We start from the raw sequence: 8,558 nt of genomic DNA on the forward strand, positions 1-8,558 counted from the left end.
GGCACCGCACACGGCTAAGGAATAGATTACGTGGATCAACTTGTGTGTTCTAGGGTGCCTCTGCCTCAGTATATAAAGGACTAGAGGGGGGGAGGCTGGCCGGCCAAGGTGTGGCGCGCCAGGAGAGTCCTACTCCCTCTGGGAGTAGGATTCCCCCCCCCCCCCAATCCTAGTTGGAATAGGATTCGCGGAGGGGGAAAAGAGAGAGAAGGGGCCGGCCACCTCTCCTAGTCCTAATAGGACTAGGGGAAGGGGGAGGCGCGCAGCCCATGTAGGGCTGCCTCTTCTCTTTTCCACTAAGGCCCATCATGGCCCATTTAGCTCCCGGGGGGTTCCAGTAACCTTCCCGGTACTCGGGTAAAATCCCGATTTCACCCGGAACACTTCCGATATCCAAACATAGGCTTCCAATATATCAATCTTTACATCTCGACCATTTCGAGACTCCTCGTCATGTCCGTGATCACATCCGGGACTCCGAACAACCTTCGGTACATCAAAATGCCTAAACTCATAATATAACTGTCATCGTAACCTTAAGCGTGCGGACCCTACGGGTTCGAGAACAATGTAGACATGACCGAGACATGTCTCCGGTCAATAACCAATAGCAGGACCTGGATGCCCATATTGGCTCCTACATATTCTACGAAGATCTTTATCGGTCAGACCGCATAACAATATACGTTGTTCCCTTTGTCATCGGTATGTTACTTACCCGAGATTCGATCATCGGTATCCCATACCTAGTTCAATCTCGTTGCCGGCAAGTCTCTTTACTCGTTCTGTAATACATCATCTCACAACTAATTCATTAGTTGCAATGCTTGCAAGGCTTATGTGATGTGCATTACCGAGAGGGCCCAGAGATACCTCTCCGACAATCGGAGTGACAAAACCTAATCTCGAAATACGCCAACCCAACACGTACCTTTGGAGACACCTGTAGTACTCCTTTATAATCACCCAGTTACGTTCTGACGTTTGGTAGTACCCAAAGTGTTCCTCCGGTAAACGGGAGTTGCATAATCTCATAGTTATAGGAACATGTATAAGTCATGAAGAAAGCAATAGCAACATACTAAACGATTGGGTACTAAGCTAATGGAATGGGTCATGTCAATCAGATCATTCTCTTAATGATGTGATCCCGTTAATAAAATAACAACTCATTGTTCATGGTTAGGAAACATAACCATCTTTGATTAACGAGCTAGTCAAGTAGAGGCATACTAGTGACACTTTGTTTGTCTATGTATTCACACATGTATTATGTTTCCGGTTAATACAATTCTAGCATGAATAATAAACATTTATCATGATTACAAGGAAATAAATAATAACTTTATTATTGCCTCTAGGGCATATTTTCTTTAGATAAGCATATTCAACAGTATTAGGTAAAGGTTTAAGCTAAGACACGGGATCACCCTTGGGTGGAGGAGGATTCCCAAGGATTTCAACAGGCAAGTTCTGTTTCAAAATAGGTCCCTGTTTAAAGAATACTTCATCTATTTCCCTTCTTTCATTCATAAACATACCATTTTCATGGTCAAGCAAATATTGTTCTAAAGGATCATTAGGAGGCACGACAATAGAAGCAAGACCAATAATTTCATCTTTACTAGGAAATTCTTTATCACGGGGTTGACTATGAAATTTAGCAAAATTAAACTCATGAGACATATCTCCCAGACCAATAGTAACAACATCCTTTTTGCAATCTATCCTAGCATTAACAGTATTCAAGAAGGGTCTACCAAATATAATGGGACAAAAGTTATCTTGTGAGGAACCAAGCACAAGAAAGTCAGCAGGATATTTAACTTTCCCACACAAGACTTCAACATTTCTAACAATCCCAACTGGTGAAATAGTGTCTCTATTGGCAAGCTTAATTGTAACATCAATTTTCTCTATCTCAGTAGGTGCGATATCATGCATAATTTCTTTATATAAGGAATGCGATATTGCAATTGCACTAGCACCCATATCACATAAGTCATGATAGCAGGCATGCCTACAGGAGGTCTATGCTTATTTTAACAGAAATAACAGGCATGCCTACAGGAGTTCTATGCTTATTTTTAGTATTAGGTCTATGCATAATTAGATAACATGGCCATCAATATTATCTGCCAAGAGATCTTTAACCATAGCAATACTAGGTTCAACTTTAATTTGCTCAGAGGGTGTAGGTGTTCTAGTATTACTCTTACGAACCACAGTTGAAGCTTTAGCATGATCCTTTATTCTAAAAGGGAAAGGTGGTTTCTCAATATAAGCAGTAGGAACAACAGAATCATTATAAGTGATAGTCTTTTCTTCAACTTTAATAGGTGCAACTACTTTTACTTCAATGGGAGGATTATACTTAAACCACTTCTCCTTAGGGAGATCAACATGAGTAGCAAAGGATTCACAGAAAGAAGCTACTATCTCAGAGTCAAGTCCATATTTAGTGCTAAATTCACGGAAAGCATCGGTATCCATAAAAGATTTAACACAATCAAACTTAGGTATTATACCTGACTCCTTACCTTCGTCGAGATCACAATCTTCAGAGTTGCGTTTAATTCTTTCCAATAAATCCCATTTGAATTCAATAGTCTTCATCATAAAAGAGCCAGTACAAGAAGTATCGAGCATGGAGTGATTATCGAGAGAAAGCCGATCATAAAATTTTTGAATAATAATTTCTCTGGAGAGCTCATGATTGGGGCATGAATATAACATTGACTTAAGCCTCCACCAAGCTTGAGCGATGCTTTCTCCTTCGCGAGGCCAAAAATTATATATATAATTACGATCACAATGAACAAGATGCATAGGATAAAACTTATGATGAAATTCCAATTTCAATCGGTTGCAGTTCCATGATCCCATATCATCACATAGCCTAAACCAAGTCAATTCCTTTCCCTTCAAATATATATAAAGGGAAGACCTTCTTCTTGATAACATCCTCGGGCATACCTGCAAGCTTGAATAATCCACAAACTTCATCCACATAGATTAGGTGCAAATCGGGATGTAATGTTCCATCACCTGTGAAAGGATTAGCTAGCAGTTTCTCTATCATACCCGAAGGAATGTCAAAGTAAACATTTCAGTAGGTTCAGTAGGTTGAGGAGCAACTCTTTGCTCTACTGGTCGGGGTGAAGATACCCCGAACAAGCCCCTCAAAGGATTATGTTCCACAGTAACAGGTGACCGTAAATTTCAGCACACCATATAAATTTTTCCTTACCAAATTCCACCTACCAAAGGCGCTTCACTCCCCGGCAACGGTGCTAGAAAAGAGTCTTGATGACCCAAAATTATAGGGGATCTATCGTAGTCCTTTCAATAAGTAAGAGTGTCGAACCCAACGAGGAGCAGAAGGGAATTATAAGAAGTTTTCAGTAAGGTATTCTCTGCAAGCACTGAAATTATCGGTAACAGATAGTTTTGTGATAAGGTAATTTGTAATAGGTAACAAGTAATAAAAGTAAATAAGGTGCAGAAATATGGACCAATCCTTTTTGTAGCAAAGTACAATCCTGGACAAACTCTTATATAAAGGAAAACGCTCCCGAGGACACATGGGAATTATCGTCAAGCTAGTTTTCATCACGTTCATATGATTTGCGTTCGGTACTTTGATAATTTGATATGTGGGTGGACCGGTGCTTGGGTACTGCCCTTCCTTGGACAAGCATCCCACTTATTATTAACCCCTATTGCAAGCATCCGCAACTACAAAAGAAGTATTAAGATAAACCTAACCATAACATGAAACATATGGATCCAAATCAGCCCCTTACAAAGAAACTCATAAACTAGGCTTTAAGCTTCTGTCACTCTAGCAACCCATCATCTACTTATTACTTCCCAATGCCTTCCTCTAGTCCCAAACAATGGTGAAGTGTCATGTAGTCGACGTTCACATGACACCACTAGAGGAAAGACAACATACATCTCATCAAAATATCGAGCGAATACCAAATTCACATGACTACTTATAGCAAGACTTCTCCCATGCCCTCATGAACAAACGTAACTACTCACAAATCATATTCATGTTCATAATCAGAGGGGTATTAATATGCATAAAGGATCTGAACATACGATCTTCCACCGAATAAACCAACTAGCATCAACTACAAGGAGTAATCAACACTACTAGCAACGAACAGTTACCAATCTGAGGCTTTGGGATAAAGATTGGATACAAGAGATGAACTAGGGTTTGAGATGAGATGGTGCTGGTGAAGAAGTTGATGGAGATTGACCCCCTCCCGATGAGAGGATCAATGATGATTATGGTGGTGATGAATTTCCCCTCCCGGGGGGAAGTTTCCCCGGTAGAACAGCTCCGCCGGAGCCCTAGATTGGTTCCGCCAAGGTTCCGCCTCGTGGCGGCGGAGTTTCGTCTCGTGAGCTAGCTTATGATTTTTTCCTCGACAAAAGGCCTCCTATACCAGAAGATGGGCATCAAAAGGCTGCTAGGGGGGCCACGAGGTAGGGGGCGCGTCCAGGGGGTAGGGTGTGCTCCCCAGCCTCATGGATGGTGGGTGGCCCCCTCTGGTACTTCTTTCACCCAATATTTTTTATATATTCTAAAACGTGTTCCCGTGAAGTTTCAGGACTTTTGGAGTTGTGCAGAATAGGTCTATAATATTTGCTCCTTTTCCAGACCAGAATTCCAGCCGCCGGCATTCCCCCTCTTCATGTAAACATTGTAAAATAAGAGAGAATAGGCATAAGTATTGTGATATAATGTGTAATAACAGCCCCTAATGCAATAAATGTCGATATAAAAGCATGATGCAAAATGGACGTGTCACACCTACAGAACAAACTTGTTACACTTCCAATTCGAAGACTGTATGGAAGTACGGTTAAAAAGCATACTGAATAAGCTGCCCTTCAGCCTTTTGTTCTCTTTCGAGGCATCCACCAATTGGGCTCGTACATCCTTCAGCTCCTCAGCCTGCTCGATGTTTGCATCTTGTAGCTTATTTTTCTCATCCCTGGTTAACGTTAGTACACGCTGACCAGCAGCTTCTTGCCTTTCGGCATGTTCTTTATCCGCCCATGCGGTCTTCAGTCTCTCTTCCAGTTGATTCGACGACGCTGCATTAAAGATACATAAGTACTTATTTCACAAAAAAGGCCTTGGTGGCTCATGATTATATTTTCCAGACAGTAGCGGACATTACCAGTCGGTGCCTCCTTGGACTTCGCCAGTTCGGCGGTAACAACAGTCAGCTGGGTCCGGCATTTTTCCAGCTCCTGAGACAGCATGTTGTTCTTCTCCGTGAGTACCTGATTATGCAACGTGTTGGGGAACGTAGTAATTTCAAAAAATTTCCTACGCTCAAGCAAGATCATGTGATGCATAGCAACGAGAGGGAGAGTCTTGTCTACGTACCCAACGCAGACCGACTGCGGAAGCGATGACACGACGTAGAGGAAGTAGTCGTACGTCTTCACGATCCAACCGATCAAGCACCGAAACTACGGCACCTCCGAGTTCGAGCACACGTTCAGCTCGATGACGATCCCCGGACTCCGATCCAGCAAAGTGTCGGGGAAGAGTTCCGTCAGCACGACGGCGTGGTGACGATCTTGATGAACTACAGCAGCAGGGCTTCGCCTAAACTCCGCTACAGTATTTATCGAGGTATATGGTGGCAGGGGGCACCGCACACGGCTAAGGAATAGATCACGTGGATCAACTTGTGTGTCTAGAGGTGTCCCCTGCCTCCGTATATAAAGGAGGAGAGGGGGGAGGCTGGCCGGCCAAGGAGGAGGCGCAGGAGAGTCCTACTCCCTCTGGGAGTAGGATTCCCCCTCCAATCCTAGTCCAACTAGGATTCCTCGGAGGGGAAGGGAGAGAGGGGGGCCGGCCACCTTCTCCTAGGCCTAATAGGACTAGGGGAGGGGGAAGAGGCGCAGCCACCTTGGGCTGCCCCTTTCTCCTTTCCACTAAGGCCCATGAAGGCCCATATGGCTCCCGGGGGGTTCCGGTAACCCGGTAAAATCCCGATTTCACCCGGAACACTTCCGATGTCCAAACATAGGCTTCCAATATATCAATCTTTACGTCTCGACCATTTCGAGACTCCTCGTCATGTCCGTGATCACATCCGGGACTCCGAACAACCTTAGGTACATCAAAATGCATAAACTCATAATATAACTGTCATCGTAACCTTAAGCGTGCGGACCCTACGGGTTTGAGAACAATGTAGACATGACCGAGACACGTCTCCGGTCAATAACCAATAGCGGGACCTGGATGCCCATATTGGCTCCTACATATTCTACGAAGATCTTTATCGGTCAGACCGCATAACAACATACGTTGTTCCCTTTGTCATCGGTATGTTACTTGCCCGAGATTCGATCGTCGGTATCCAATACCTAGTTCAATCTCGTTACCGGCAAGTATCTTTACTCGTTCTTTAATACATCATCTCACAACTAACATATTAGTTGCAATGCTTGCAAGGCTTATGTGATGTGTATTACCGAGAGGGCCCAGAGATACCTCTCCGACAATCGGAGTGACAAATCCTAATCTCGAAATACGCCAACCCAACATCTACCTTTGGAGACACCTGTAATGCTCCTTTATAATCACTCAGTTACGTTGTGACGTTTGGTAGCACCCAAAGTGTTCCTCAGGCAAACGGGAGTTGCATAATCTCATAGTCATAGGAACATGTATAAGTCATGAAGAAAGCAGTAGCAACATACTAAACGATCGTGTGCTAAGCTAATGGAATGGGTCATGTCAATCAGATCATTCAACTAATGATGTGACCTCGTTAATCAAATAACAACTCATTGTTCATGGTTAGGAAACATAACCATCTTTGATTAACGAGCTAGTCAAGTAGAGGCATACTAGTGACACTTTGTTTGTCTATGTATTCACACATGTATTATGTTTCCGGTTAATACAATTCTAGCATGAATAATAAACATTTATCATGATTATAAGGAAATAAATAATAACTTTATTATTGCCTCTAGGGCATATTTCCTTCACAACGATCCTTAAATCAGTTGCGTCAACTGCTTTAAGTCTTGGGGGCTACTGACACATGATCTTACCCGCATGTCCTTGGAAAGCTGTTGAGTGGCTCCAGCAAGCCCATCCCGAGCAGCTCGGATGTATGCATCCGCTGAGCTAAAAGCATTAAATGCTTCTTCAGTAAAGGTTGGGTCACACATAGCTGCTCTCTGATGCTGATGGTTCATTGCACTCTCCACTTCGGAGTTGGTGACAGATACATCATCCGAATCCTCAGGGAGAGGACAATCCGGCATTTCTCCTGTACCAACCTCAGCCTTTAGGGCGGGATCCGGGGTCCGATTGGGTGGTGCATGACCGGCAAGGTCCCTGGACACAGTCCGGCATATGCTTTTCCAAAAAATGTGGCACAGCAGGAAATGTCAAAATTCGGTATCTCTGCCATGAGAGTATTAAAACATAACCATACCTTTCTGAGGGTGGGAGCTTGGCAGTATCGTTGTCCATCTTTCTTTTTGAAGACCTGCCCTGTGCAGGCGTCGCCATCTTAAGGGACGCTTCTGATGCGGTGTGGCGAGACAAGCGCCACCCCTTTGAAAGCACGAGACAATGCGGTCGGTGAGGTGCAATAAGAGAACTCTTTTGGAGGAGATGTCTCTTGGGTAGTTACATGGGAAGAGGGGAGAAGGCCAGGGTAATCGGCTATAATGGCCACTTCCATGCCGTCGTAACTCGCTTGATAGAAAACCCCCTCCTTGAGCTCTGTGGATATATCCGGATACTCTTCGAATCTGGGATCCAGGTCCCGAAAATGGTTCTCCGGCTGCGGGGCAGGGTTGTGATCCCCGCGGCAACTTTCCTCCATTCCTGTTAAAAAATGGTTGGATTAAGTTCAGCTGGGTATGACTCGCGAGGAGTATTGAGTAAAATTACTGGGCGAAGGCTTACCCAGCTGGGAGGGATGTACATGGAAAAGCCCTCTCGGCACTTAAGGCGAGTGAACTCTTCCTTCTCCCCCTTAAAAAGATCAGCCAGCATGGCAGCCAAGGCGGTGAAGTTGTCTGGACCCTTACGCCCGCATCGTGATGCATCATCTTCCCCGTTGTAATGCCACACGGGGAGTCCTCTGGATTGGAGTGGTTGAACGTTCCACATTATCGAAATCGCGATCACCTCAATAATGGACAGTCCGGATCGGGTGAGTGTCTTTATCTTGTCCATTAGCTTCTTAACCTCCGCACTATCTTCCTCCTCGAGGCTTCAGGGGCGCCAATTGTGGCGCTTCTTTAATGAAGCATTGGAAAACGCGGGTAGGCCTCGTTGGATGGGGTCTGGGAGAACGACATCTTCCATATAAAACCACTCCGAGGGCCACTCTTCGAATGCCTTCTTCAGAGTGCTGGATAGATATCCTGTCCCAGCTATGCGCCATACTTCGACGCCACCCACCTCGAATATGGATCCCTTTTGGGAGCGAGGGACGAGGCAGAAAAGCTCCTCCATAGTTCAAAGTGTGCCTCGCAGCCTAGAA

Source organism: Triticum urartu, chromosome 6, assembly GCF_003073215.2.
Source record: "Triticum urartu cultivar G1812 chromosome 6, Tu2.1, whole genome shotgun sequence".
Lineage (NCBI taxonomy): Eukaryota > Viridiplantae > Streptophyta > Magnoliopsida > Poales > Poaceae > Triticum > Triticum urartu.